General features: G+C 49.4%; 1 long non-coding RNA gene across 1 annotated transcript in view; it reads right to left on the minus strand.

The window, feature by feature from the left end:
- The window catches only part of LOC121001729, a 28,951-nt gene extending 15,018 nt beyond the window's left edge, over positions 1–13,933 (minus strand). Inside the window, exons 1-2 of the long non-coding RNA XR_005779121.1 lie at positions 13,819–13,933; positions 9,767–9,771 (exon numbers count right to left, since the gene is read on the minus strand). This is a non-coding gene — a long non-coding RNA (uncharacterized LOC121001729). The remainder of the gene's footprint in view (positions 1–9,766; positions 9,772–13,818) is intronic.
- Positions 13,934–14,857: the final 924 nt, after the last annotated feature.

Here is a 14,857-nt window from a genome sequence, read left to right on the forward strand (position 1 = left end):
TCAACTGCAGCTGATCGCAGCTCCCTGTCACAGAGGTTGGCTGTCGGCTATTTGATTCCAGCACCCGCCTCCTGTTTTTGTATTCAGGTCAGTTATCTTCATTGGTGGCGCAGTGGCCACAGCCCCTCCCCTCCTCCTCCCGTCTCTCTTCTTATTGGCAGCGGCGGGGGCAGCAGGCAGGTCAGACAGGGGAGGAGGAACGAATCAGGTCAGACAGGGGAGGGCTAGATGGAGGGGGCGCCCCGAGGGAGAACACAAGTTCAGCCTCGCCTGCCGCATATTACATTGCGAGCTGTCGGCCGCCCAGCGCCCCTGTTACTATGGCGCCCTGTGCGGCCGCACAGCCCGCACACCCCAAAGGCCGGCCCTGCGCTCCGGTACCGGAAACCCACGTACTGGGCGCACGGAGAGGTGCTGGTACTCTCCAGGGCAATTTTTGGAAGTGGCGGTACTGAGTACCGCCGCGTTCCGGCCCACTTCAAGCACTGGTTGGAAGACCATTTCAGGGGACTACCTCTTGAAGCTCATCAAGAGAATGCCAAGAGTGTGCAAAGCAGTAATCAAAGCAAAAGGTGGCTACTTTGAAGAACCTAGAATATGACATATTTTCAGTTGTTTCACACTTGTTTGTTATGTATATAATTCCACATGTGTTAATTCATAGTTTTGATGCCTTCACAGTCATGAAAATAAAGAAAACTCTTTGAATGAGAAGGTGTGTCCAAACTTTTGGTCTGTACTGTATATATAATATAGCTTACAGTGAATGACTGTAAATACTTACAGTTCTAAAGACTCCAGCAGGCTCAGGATCAGTGCTCTGGGCAGCTGGGCTCAGGGATGGAAGTGGACACCGCTCTCCAGTTCAGGACGGAGACCGGGGCTCACCCTAGCGTTGCAGTGCCTCCTTGTGATGTCATGGGGGAGATCGTGAGGAGGAGCAAGCAAGTACCGTATTTTTCGCCCTATAAGACGCACCTAAGTTTTAGAGGGGGACAATGAGAAAAACATATTTTTCATTATACCTCGGGTCAGACCACCAATCAGACCCCCAATGTTAACCAGACCTCAGCTAACAGCCCCAATAAGATCCCCAATGTTAATAAGACCCCAATAAGACCTCAAATCAGACCCCCAATCAGACCTCAGCTCAGACCCCAATATGAATGACACCCAATCAGACCTCAGAGCCCCATGCCTCTCATCATCCCCCAGCAGCCTCTCCATCAGCACCCAGTGCCTCTCCATCAGCCCCAGTGCCTCTCATCTGCCCCCAGTGCCTTTCATCTGCCCCCAGCAGCCTCTCATCAGCAGCCTTTCATGATCATCAGCCCCTCATCTGCCCCCAGTGCCTCCATCAGCCCCCAGCAGCCTCCATCTGCCCCCAGCAGCCACTCCATATGGCCCCAGTGCCTCTCATCTGTCCCCAGTGCCTCCATCTGCCCCTAGCAACCTCTCATCTACCCCCAGTGCCTCTCATCTGCCCCCAGCAGCCTCTTCATCAGCCCTCAGTGCCTCTCATCTGCCCCCAGCAGCCTCTCATCTGCCCCTAGCAGCCTCTTCATCAGCCCTCAGTGCCTCTCATCTGCCCCAGCAGCCTTTCATCTGCCCCAGTGCCTCTCTACAGCCCCCAGCAGCCTCTCATGATCATCAGCCCCTCATCTGCCCCCAGCAGCCACTCCATCTGCCCCCAGCAGCCACTCCATCTGCCCCCAGCAGAAACTCCATCTGCCTCCAATGCCTCTCATCTCCCCCCAGTGCCTCCATCTGCCCCCAGTGCCTCTTATCTGCCCCCAGCAGCCTCTTCATCAGCCCTCAGTGCCTCTCATCTGCCCCAGCAGCCTTTCATCTGCCCCAGTGCCTCTCATCAGCCCCCAGCAGCCACTCTATCTGCCCCTAGTGCCTCTCATCTGCCCCTAATGCCTCTCATTTGCCCCAGTGCCTCTCATTTGCCCCAGTGCCTCTCATTTGCCCCCAGCAGCCTCTCATCTGCCCTCAGTGCCTCTTATCTTCCCCCAGCAGCCCCCAGTGCCTCTCATCTGTGACCAGTGCCTCTCATCTGCCCCAATGCCTCTCATCAGCCCCCAGCAGCCACTCCATCTGCCCCCAATGCCTCTCATCTCCCCCCAGTGCCTCTCATCTGCCCCCAGCAGCCTCTCATCAGCCCCCAGCAGCCTTTCATGATCATCAGCCCCACATCTGCCCCCAGTGCCTCCATCAGCCCCCAGCAGCCACTCCATATGGCCCCAGTGCCTCTCATCTGCCCCTAGTGCCTCCATCTGCCCTAGCAACCTCTCATCTACCCCTAGTGCCTCTCATCTGCTCCCAGCAGCCTCTTCATCAGCCCTCAGTGCCTCTCATCTGCCCCAGCAGCCTCTCATCTGCCCCCAGCAGCCTCTTCATCAGCCCTCAGTGCCTCTCATCCACCCCATCAGCCTCTCTTCTGCCCAGTGCCTCTCATCTGCCCCAGTGCCTCTCATCGGCCCCCAGCAGCCACTCTATCTGCCCCAGTGCCTCTCATCTGCCCCCAGTGCCTCTCATTTGCCCCCAGAAGCCTCTCATCTGCCCTCAGTGCCTCTTATCTGCCCCCAGCAGCCTTTCATCTGCCCCCAGTGCCTCTTATCTGTGCCCAGTGCCTCTCATCTGCCCCAATGCCTCTCATCAGCCCCCAGCAGCCTCTCATCTGCCCCCAGTGCCTCTCATCAGCCCCCAGCAGCCTCTCATGATCATCAGCCCCTCATCTGCCCCCAGTGCCTCCATCTGCCCCCAGTGCCTCCATTTGCCCCAGCAGCCACTCCATATGCCCCCAGCAGCCTCCATCTGCCCCCAGCAGCCTCCATCTGCCCCCAATGCCTCTCATCTCCTCCCAGTGCCTCCATCTGCCCCCAGCAGCCACTCCATCTGCCCCCAATGCCTCTCATCTCCCCCCGGTGCCTCCATCTGCCCCCAGCAGCCACTCTATCTGCCCCCAATGCCTCTCATCTCCCCCAGTGCCTTCATCTGCCCCCAGCAGCCACTCCATCTGCCCCCAATGCCTCTCATCTCCCCCCCAGTGCCTCCATCTGCCCCCAGCAGCCACTCCATCTGCCCCCAGCAGCCACTCCATCTGCCCCCCCAGTGCCTCCATCTGCCGCCAGCAGCCACTCCATCTGCCCCCAATGCCTCTCATCTCCCCCCAGTGCCTCCATCTGCCCCCAGCAGCCACTCCATCTGCCCCCAGCAGCCTCCATCTGCCCCAATGCCTCTCATCTCCCCCCAGTGCCTCCATCTGCCCCCAGCAGCCACTCCATCTGCCACCAGCAGCCTCCATCTGCCCCAATGCCTCTCATCTCCCCCCCAGTGCCTCCATCTGCCCCCAGCAGCCACTCCATCTGCCCCCAGCAGCCTCCATCTGCCCCAATGCCTCTCATCTCCCCCAGTGCCTCTATCTGCCCCCAGCAGCCACTCCATCTGCCCCCAATGCCTCTCATTTTCCCCCAGTGCCTCCATCTGCCCCCAGCAGCCACTCCATCTGCCCCTCAGTGCCTCTCATGATCTCATCAGCCTCCCAGTCCCAGTGCCTCAGTCTCATCAGCCCCTGCCGCCCCCCACCCCCCACCAAAGCAACCTCTCCTCCTCTCCACATCAATTCATCCCCCCCCCCCCCCATTGAGTAATTGTCCAGCATCAGCCTAAAAAAAAACACTTTTCCTTCTGCTCCTGGAACTGGAATGGACGCTGGCTGGGCTCCGCCTCCTCCACTCAGCTCCTCTCTCCTCCAGGCTCCAGCGATCTGCTGTCGGCTGTGCAATGCTGCGCACAGATGTGTGACATCACTCACAAACCGCCTTACGCCTGTGCGCAGCCCTGCACAAACACAGCCGAGGACCAGGAAGCGCCGGTGAGTACAAACTTCAAAGCCTTCACCGCGGCTTCCTGGTCCCGGATCGGTTGCTCTGTGCTCAGACAGCACAGCGGACATTTTAAGTGCTTTAGGGAGGTCGTCCCAGCCCGCCCCTGCGAGGAATAAAAAAATTAAAAAAAAATTTTTTTGTTAAAGACGGCCCAGCGGCCGTTTTTTTAGGGCGGCCTGGGGGGCAATTGCCTCCCTGCCCCCCGGCCCAGCCCGCTCCTGAAAGGACCTTAACATGTATAGCTTGGAAGAAAGACGAGACAGAGGGATATGATAGAAACTTTTAAATACATAAAGGGAATCAACAAGGTAAAAGAGGAGAGAATATTTGAAAGAAGAAAAACTGCTACAAGTGGACATAGTTTTAAATTAGAGGGGCAAAGGTTTAAAAGTAATATCAGGAAGTATTACTTTACTGAGAGAGTAGCTCAGTGGATGCATGGAATAGCCTTCCTGCAGAAGTGGTAGCTGCAAATACAGTGAAGGAGTTTAAGCATGCATGGGATAGGCATAAGGCCATCCTTCATATAAGATAGGGCCAAGGGCTATTCATAGTATTCAGTATATTGGGCAGACTAGATGGGCCAAATGGTTCTTATCTGCCGACACATTCTATGTTTCTATGTTTCGCTATGGTAGACAGGATTAGCGGACGCAGTATAGAGGCAACAAGTTATTTGGATCAAACGGTTCAGTGTTTTATTGACACTTTAGGCAAGTGACAAAACAAGCAGTCATAAACAAGCAAAAGGTCACCTTGCGGTGTTGGTGGTAATTCACACCATGCGGCAATTCTGCCTCAAAGAGTCCTTGAGCATAGCAGCACTAACCTGTTTTCACGGCAAACAGGTACCAAGCCTTCATCCAGACACAATGCTCCCAGATCCCAACACAGAGACCTCGCTTCTGAGCCCAGCTGCCTATTTAAGGACAGCCAGGTGCTGCCAAAACCCGGACCGGCACTTAAAATCCGGTCCAGTATTTGACCTCATCTGGCTGTAAATCAGCCCAGCAGCACATGCTGGAAGGAAAATACCTGTTTTTCCAGACCAAACCTCTCACTGTGTCACATACAACCCAGTTCAACCATGAGGGGGTTAACACACGACAGACAGTGTACCCGGGAACGGGCATCCGCGTTTCCCTGTAACCGGCCTGCCCTGTGTTCCACCGAAAACTTCAAGTTTTGTAGGGAGAGAAACCATCGGGTGACCCGGGCATTTCTGTCCTTGGCCTGGCTCATCCACTTGAGAGGGGAGTGGTCAGTCACCATGCAGAATTTTCTCCCCAATAAATAATAGCTGAGAGATTCTAGTGCCCACTTGATAGCCAGGCACTCTCTCTCCACTATACTATACCTGGTCTCGGCTGGGGTGAGCTTACGGCTGATGAAGACAACGGAATGCTCCTCCCCGTTGACTTCATGAGACAGTACAGCACTAAGGCCTATTTCGGAGGCATCGGTCTGTACTATAAACTCAGTTTTGAAGTCGGTCACCAAAACCGGGGACCCGCACAGGGCCGACTTCAAAGCGGAGAAAGCCTCTTCCGTCCGATCATCCCAGCGAACCATCCCTATCGCACATTTTTTGGGGGTTAGCGGTTAGGCCAGCTTTCCTAAGGGAGTCCACAACAGCCTGCACTTTGTGTAGGTGACTTTCCCAGTCAGTACTGTGGATGACAATATCGTCCAGGTAAGCCGAATCATACCGACGATGTGGACAAAGCACAATGTCCATTAGTCGCTGAAAAGTGGTGGGGGTGCCATGCAGACCAAAGGGTAAGACCTTATATTGATACAGCCCCTCAGGCGTAATGAATGCAGTTTTCTCTTTGGCAGCCCCCGTTAAGGGCACCTGCTAGTACCCTTTCGTGAGGTCCAAAACAGAGAAATACCGGGCTTGTCCTAACCTCTCGATGAGCTCATCAACCAGAGGCATGGGATACGCATCGAATTTGCAAACCTTGTTAAGTTTTCAAAAGTCGTTACAAAACCGCAACGTCCCGTCCGGCGGCTTGGCTATCAATACTATAGAACTGGCTTACTCACTTTTTGACTCCTCAATGACGTCTAGCTACAACATTAGCTCCACCTCCTCTGGTATGGCTTGTTGCCGAGCCTCGGGCACCTTGTATGGTTTTAATCAGACTTTTGCCTAAGGCTCAGTGACAATGTCATGCTGGATTATGGAAGTGCGTTCAGGGAGGTCCGAGAACACATCTGTGTTCCGACTAACGAACTCCCTGGCCTCCTGAGTCTATTTAGAGGAGAGGCTGTCAGCAATTTTTACTGTGGCAGCCGCCTCTCTTGCATCAGAGAGAGGGGCCGGTACCTCTTCTCCTAAAAAACCCGGCCGCGGGCTGTCTTCTGTACAGGTTTCCCTATCTTTCCACAGTTTGAGTAAATTCACATGGTAAATCTGCTCCGGCTTTCGCCGCCCTGGCTGGTGTGACTTGTAGTTTACATCTCCAATTTTCTCGAGTACCTCGTAGGGTCCCTGCCACCTAGCCAGGAACTTACTGTCCATGGTCGGCACCAGAACCAAATCCTGATCACCCGGGTTAAAGATCCGAACCCAAGCCTGCCGATTATAGAGCCGACTCTGGGCTCACTGAGCTGCTTCCATATGCTCCCTAACAAGAGGCAACACTGTCTCTATCCGATATTGCATTTGGGTAACGTACTCAATGACACTTTTATGTGGAGTGGGTTGTTGTACCCACAGCTCTTTGGCCACGTCCAAGAGACCGCGATGTGTCTGCCATATAGCAGTTCGAATGGCGAGAACCCAGTAGAGGCCTGGGGTACCTCTCGCACTGCGAACATGACATAGGGCAGAAGGAGGCCCCAGTCCTACCCATCTTTAGAAACTACCTTTTTCAGCATATTTTTTTATATTTGGTTAAACCGTTCTACCAGACCGTCCGTTTGCGGATGGTAAATGGACATCCGTAGTTGTTTTATGTGCAGCAACTTACAGAGTTCCCTCATCACCTTGGACATAAAAGGGGCCCCTTGGTTAGTCAGAACTTCTTTAGGTAGTCCCACTCGGGAAAACATCTCCATTAACTCCTTAGCTATGAGTTTGGCCGAGGTATGTCACAGTGGCACCACCTCCAGGTACTGAGTGGCGTAGTCAAGAATGACTAAGATGTGTTGATTCCCTCTGGCGGACTTCGGTACTGGGCCTATGAGGTTCATAGCTATTCGGTCAAACGGTACTTTGATAATTGGGAGAGGTACTAGGGGACTACGGAAATGTGGCTGGGGGCTAGTTATCTGGCAGGTCGGGCAAGACCTAAAAAACTCTTCCACTTCTTTGAATATGCTGGGCCAGTAAAACCGCTGTAGAATACGATCCTGAGTTTTCTGAAGCCCCAGGTGAGCCCCGAGAACGTGTTGGGGGGCTAGATCTAACACAAGCTTGCAATAAGCCTTGGGGACCACCAACTGTTCAATAGGCTCACCCCGTAGTTGGTTTACCCAATACAACATATCCTGATGAACCACAAAACGGGGAAACACTGACTGTCCCAGGTTGATGTGGTTCACCATCTACTATTAACACATTTTCCAAGGCGCGGGATAGGGTTGGGTACCGACGTAGGGCGGTACCAAAATTATCCCCGGAGACATTGAGGTTTGCCAATTCAGGACCCAGCGGCAAGTCCTCCACTTTTCCCACCATCACACTTAGCGGGGTTGTCTCCCCCTCTTCCACCGAAGTGGCAGTCACCCCTACCACTGGCCCTTTGGTCTCAGGTTCCCAGGGTTCTGGTCTCCCCCCTGAGCCAGGCCACTCTGCTAGGGTTATCCCTGTCTCATGGGTATCAGTCACTCTCATAGCAGGCCACAGTGCTGGGAATCCCGGAAAGTCTCTACCTATTATGAGTTCATAATCTAGATTTGTGGCGACAGCCACCTCGTGGGTCCATCTACCGGCCACTGTGGTTAGAGACACCAGCGCAGTGGGGTAGTCTTTTAAGTCTCCATGGATGCACATCACCCCGACTTTCCGGACAGTATACTCAGTGGACCGCACTAGGGTAACCAGACTCCCTGAGTCCAGCAGAGCCTCCGCCGGAGTGTCTCCCACTTCCACCTGGCGCAAGTGACCTAGAGACTCTGGGGTACCTGTTGCACACAGCATCCTGGCATAAAGCGACTGACGATAGCCATAGTTAGTGTCCATGGGCTCAACCCGATGGGGACCGTCAGCCCTTACATTGCCAGGCTCCTGACACCGCCAGCAGACTATCGGAGCCAGGTCTGCCGTGGGTACATCCCGGACGGGTTTTATCGACTCAAATCTCCGGGCCTGGGGTGGAGATTTCCGGGGTTTGCCGACCCCCCCTCCCGACAGAACCCTTTAGATTCCTGGTAGCTTCATAGCCTTCCACCAGGTCCACCATCTCAAGGGCATTGCCAGGAGACACCTGACCGATCCAGTGCTGGAGAGGGTATGGCAAAGCCCTCCAGAACATATCGGCTAACAGACGATCCACCATAGCAGTGGGACTCAGCACATCAGGCTGTAGCCATTTTTGCAAGAGGTGAAGTAAGTTGTAATACTGGGGTCTTGCATGCTCAGCCGGGTTGAACCCCCAGTGATGCACCTGCTGCACCCGGACCAACACATTCACCCCCAATCTTGCCAGAATCTCACCCTTAACTTTCTGGTAGTCGGCCGCTTGATTGTCCGGCAAGTCGAAATACACGCGCTGGGAATCGGATGCCAGGAATGGAGCGACGACCTCAGCCCACTGGTCATGGGGTAGCTTTTCCCTGATGGCCACTTTCTCGTACATCGCCAGGTAGGTTTCGATGTTGTCTGCAGGGGTCATCTTAGAAATCGCGGCACAGACTGCTTTCCGGGCATCGTGGATGCTCGGGGTTGCTCCTGCTGTCTGCAAAGCCATCAGGTGTTGTAGCTGCAACTGGTTAGTCTCCTGCTGCTGCTTATTAGCCTCACTTTGCTGCAGGTTTGTCTTTCGCTGCTGCAGATTAGCTTCCATGAGGGCCTTCACAACAGCCTCCATTTTGTTGTGGGGCACTAGTTGTGATACAGCTGGTTTAATGTACGACATACAACCATGCCTGAAAAGTGCAGAAACCAAAAATATTGGCGTTCACGCCAGCCTTACTGCTCTTACCCGCATCCTCCACCAATTGTGGGGTTTCACTCTGGTAGACAGGATTAGCGACACTTCATCCAGACACAAGGCTCCCAGATCCCAACACAGAGACCTCGCTTCTGAGCCCAGCTGGCTATTTAAGGACAGCCAGGTTCTACCAAAACCCGGACCGGCACTTAAAATCCAGTCCGGTATTTGACCTTACCTGGCTGTAAATCAGCCCAGCAGCACATGCTAGGAGGAAAATACCTGTTTTCCCAGACCAAACCTCTCGCTGTGTATTTGAATACCAATCCTGTTGTATGGTATAATTTTATTTCAACTTACCAGACACATTGCCATGAAATACTTATAAGTAATGCTAACGTTTTTTCAAAATGTAATAGTTTGTTTATTCTTGGTGATTAAGTTTGTTTCTAATTTTTTTCTGGTGAATGGCAATTCTTATTTGTCCTTACATTTTGAGTTTAGAATGGGGACCTTGATAATTGCTGGCGTGGTACGGGCTACATGTGCCACCATTTGGTTGAGACTGAAAGCTTTGGTGCTGCCACAGCCAACCAGGCAGCAGTGGCTTGATATAGCCCAGGGATTTCTGAAGAGGGCACAATTCCCAAATTGTATAGGTGCCCTTGATGGGAAGCACATACGGGTTAAGATTAGAAGCCACCGAACTCAGGGTCCCGATTCTATAATTATAAACAGTTTTTCTCTGTAGTTTTGTTCGCCCTGGCTGACACAAACTACAGGTTTATAATTGTAGATATTGGGTCCTCTGGAAGTTCTGCAGATGCTTGCATCTTCAGGGCTTCCAGAATGGGTCGGTGGCTTCAGTCCAACCAACTGGACATACCACAGCCAGCAAACCTTCCTGGCACCTCTGGTCCACCTGCGCCTTATGTGGCTGTAGGGGACGAGGGGTTTGCCCTTTCTACCAACTTCATGCGTCTCTTTCCTAGGCGAGGTTTGGATGAAAAGAGGTGCACTTTTAATTCTTGTTTAAGTAGGTCTAGAAGGTTTGTGGAGTGTGCCTTTGGAATTTTTTCTAGCAAATGGCGTGTTTTTATTTCTGTCATGCAGCTGGCCCCCGAAAATGTGAATGTGGTCATCAAAGCGTGTGTAGTGTGTAGAGTCGACACCGCATGAAGACGCCCAAGTGGATAGGTCGGCATCTGAAAGAGACCCTTCCCACCTTGGAAGATCAGGATCTGCTGGACTGAGAGTGAGCGAGTTATTTTCGAATTATTTTATGTCCCCTCTCAGTTCTGTCCCTTTCCAGCAGCAATACTCGACATGTGGAAGGTTGTAATTGCCAGATATAAAATGTATTTTTTTTGTTAAAAACCTGGATGGTGTTTTTTTTGGTTAGTTTTTGTATTTTTTAGTTAGGGACTCGCAAGATAAAGAGGACCCTTGACAGTGGGTTGCGCGCTTACATATTTTGCTGACATATATTGTTTTGAACATGGTATGTGAAATATGTACTAATACCTCATTAATATAATGTTCCAATTTTAGAAATATATGTACAGGGAGTGCAGAATTATTAGGCAAGTTGTATTTTTGAGGATTAATTTTATTATTGAACAACAACCATGTTCTCAATGAACCCAAAAAACTCATTAATATCAAAGCTGAATATTTTTGGAAGTAGTTTTTAGTTTGTTTTTAGTTTTAGCTATTTTAGGGGGATATCTGTGTGTGCAGGTGACTATTACTGTGCATAATTATTAGGCAACTTAACAAAAAACAAATATATACCCATTTCAATTATTTATTTTTACCAGTGAAACCAATATAACATCTCAACATTCACAAATATACATTTCTGACATTCAAAAACAAAACAAAAACAAATCAGTGACCAATATAGCCACCTTTCTTTGCAAGGACACTCAAAAGCCTGCCATCCATGGATTCTGTCAGTGTTTTGATCTGTTCACCATCAACATTGCGTGCAGCAGCAACCACAGCCTCCCAGACACTGTTCAGAGAGGTGTACTGTTTTCCCTCCTTGTAAATCTCACATTTGATGATGGACCACAGGTTCTCAATGGGGTTCAGATCAGGTGAACAAGGAGGCCATGTCATTAGATTTTCTTCTTTTATACCCTTTCTTGCCAGCCACGCTGTGGAGTACTTGGACGCGTGTGATGGAGCATTGTCCTGCATGAAAATCATGTTTTTCTTGAAGGATGCAGACTTCTTCCTGTACCACTGCTTGAAGAAGGTGTCTTCCAGAAACTGGCAGTAGGACTGGGAGTTGAGCTTGACTCCATCCTCAACCCGAAAAGGCCCCACAAGCTCATCTTTGATGATACCAGCCCAAACCAGTACTCCACCTCCACCTTGCTGGCGTCTGAGTCGGACTGGAGCTCTCTGCCCTTTATCAATCCAGCCACGGGCCCATCCATCTGGCCTATCAAGACTCACTCTCATTTCATCAGTCCATAAAACCTTAGAAAAATCAGTCTTGAGATATTTCTTGGCCCAGTCTTGACGTTTCAGCTTGTGTGTCTTGTTCAGTGGTGGTCGTCTTTTAGCCTTTCTTACCTTGGCCATGTCTCTGAGTATTGCACACCTTGTGCTTTTGGGCACTCCAGTGATGTTGCAGCACAGAAATATGGCCAAACTGGTGGCAAGTGGCATCTTGGCAGCTGCACGCTTGACTTTTCTCAGTTCATGGGCAGTTATTTTGCGCCTTGGTTTTTCCACACGCTTCTTGCGACCCTGTTGACTATTTTGAATGAAACGCTTGATTGTTCGATGATCACGCTTCAGAAGCTTTGCAATTTTAAGAGTGCTGCATCCCTCTGCAAGCTATCTCACTATTTTTGACTTTTCTGAGCCTGTCAAGTCCTTCTTTTGACCCATTTTGCCAAAGGAAAGGAAGTTGCCTAATAATTATGCACACCTAATATAGGGTGTTGATGTCATTAGACCACACCCCTTCTCATTACAGAGATGCACATCACCTAATATGCTTAATTGGTAGTAGGCTTTCGAGCCTATACAGCTTGGAGTAAGACAACATGCATAAAGAGGATGATGTGGTCAAAATACTCATTTGCCTAATAATTCTGCACGCAGTGTATGTCAGTATCCGCATCATCATTTATAAAGTTAGTTGGCCTCATTAATAATTTCTCAACACTATCATTACATATGTCATGTCAGTAAACTCCATCTGTATTATGTTTACTATCGTGTGCATAATAGACATTATACTCATTGTTATTTTGGTGGCTGATATGTATTAGAACTAAATATATGTATAATAAAGTTAAAAAAATGTGATTATTATTTTTAAGAAATTTTATATTCATGTGTGTAAATTTTTAAAAAATCATGTTTATATTGTGTCTTTTGGTTATATTAAAGGGGTTCTGCAGTTTGTTTAAACTGATGATCTATCCTCTGGATAGATCATCAGCATCTGATCAACAGGGGTCCGACACCAGGTAACCCCGCCGATCAGCTGTTTGAGAAGGCAGCGGCGCTACAGTAGCGCTGCGGCCTTCTCACTATTTACCGCAGGCCCAGTGACATCACGACTAGTATCAACTGGCCTGGACGCAGCTAAGCTCTGTTCAATTGAATTGAGCTTAGCCCTGCCCAGGCCAGTTGATACTAGTCGTGACGTCACTGGGCCTGTGGTAAACAGTGAGAAGGCCGCAGCGCTCCTGGAGCGCCGCTGCCTTCTCAAACAGCTGATCGGCGGGGGTCCCGGGGATCGTACCCCCGCCGATCAGATGCTGATGATCTATCCAGAGGATAGATCATCAGTTTAAACAAACTGCAGAACCCCTTTAATGTATTTTAAACGTTGCAAAATATAAATCTGTTCAATGTGTTTGTCATACATAAATATCATTATGCACTGTATATACGCCACCTGTAGGAAAGCAGCTTCCCTATAAGTCAATGTCCACCATTTTAAAACAGGCCTTGAAACAGAATTTAGGATTATAGCCAAACCAGACACTGATCTTCAGACTGGCTTGGCTGGCTGAGAGACCTTTGTTGGGGAACTGATCGAGTACTTCAGTATTCCTCCTTACAACTAGTAAGTGTAAGAAGTGCTCTACACTGCCCTGATAAAGGGAAATCACCCTGAAACAGCTGTCTGCAGATAAGTGTCTGGTTTGATGTTGAAGTTGCTTTAATTAAAGCATTTAAGATACATTCTGGTGCTCCAAATCAGGGTACTCCAAGGGGTTAATATCCACGAGTGGCAGAGAGACTAGACGCTGACACAAGGAAAAACAATCTCTTTGTTTATTACAATGAGTAAAGCCGTTTTACATCTTCGGGGGCGGGGGGCCCTGAGGCTTATGCCATTATTTCATTGGCTAAGAAGGAAAAAAGATATAAGAAGAAAGGAGATAACACTTGGAGTCTGCGCAGTGAGCACTATCTTACAAACTTTGGTATGTGAGCTTAATGTAAACATCTGTGCATCGGCGCCATATTATAATGGCGTCTTACTGAACATTAATACCACTCACGTCATATATGACACTTCAAAAAGGTGCTTTTTTATAGACACTGAATTAATATGTGAATCATCTAGCTAAGTAATTGGCTCAAACATTCTTCCACAGCCCATTCTGCACACATCTGTGGGAGAAGTCAGGATGAGCTCAGCACACAACTGTGTGCCCCCCCCCCCCACCCTCTCCTTACTGCTGAGATACAGACAGCTCGGAGCAAAGGGGGGAGGGAAAGGCACTGTTTAGATAAGGAAGAAGCAGCTTAAAGTAACTGCATAAGAAAATCAATCTAGTTACATGATAGAAATATATTCACACATCTCTACCAGTCCCCCCTTGAATCTTATTCTTTCCCTAAACCTAAACATCTGTCCCAATGCTCCGACATCCTTTTCGCCAGCTTCCATGACAAACTTATTCCTAATGAATAGCCTCCCATGACAATGGACTTGAGCACGGGGAAGTCAGATGATTTTACCCTAATTTGCGCTGACATCAAATGGGGGAGACTGAAAGTCATCAGTGCTCCTGATTTTCCTTGACCGTAGTCTTAATGCAATTCTCCCATAATCATCTTTGGTACGGCCTCGTCAACTGCCTTGCTGAACAATTTCTTTACACAGGGAATAATACAACAGATAATTTGTACAAGCAAAACTAAAACAACGATGATGATGATATCAATTCTCTAGTTCTTCTGCCCATTAACTATTGTGAACACAAGAACTATTAACCCTGAGAATCTTTGGGCAATACTATCAATGGATCACTGGGCTAGAAGTATCGGACTGTAACAACTTTGTTCTTCCTTTTGCACAACTTTTTCATTTACTATCTCATTTAAAATCCATATTCTTTTGAGTCAGGGTCAGCATTCACACAAAGGGGAACAAGAAACAACATCCTTTCATGTCTCCAGACTCAACACTTTCTTCAAATGACTCCAATTATGCTTTCTTTGAGCTTCACTGTATTTGTGGTCAGCAACACTCAGAATGGACCATCTAACCAGGGTTTGAGCACTTTTCTAACGTGTCTTTCTACTACCACCCAATCTTCGGACACAAATGGGTAGGTTCCTGGTACTTTATCAAGATCTGGAAGTGAAGCAAAAACTTGAGTATATATTTTAATCAAATGCCTGTGCAAACTAATCACATAATCTGTCAGACAACCATGTTGAATCTGGAGCTGCTGTGTAAAATACAATCCTGTCCTAGGACCTGACCCAAAAAGAACCTTACAGGGATTAAGTCCTGTCTTATGGTTAGGGACATACCTTACTGAAAAGAGGGCTACCAGCAGGCACTCTGTTCATAACTTTTTGAATCTTTAG

Source organism: Bufo bufo, chromosome 5 (genome assembly GCF_905171765.1).
Source record: "Bufo bufo chromosome 5, aBufBuf1.1, whole genome shotgun sequence".
NCBI classification, from domain to species: Eukaryota; Metazoa; Chordata; class Amphibia; order Anura; family Bufonidae; genus Bufo; species Bufo bufo.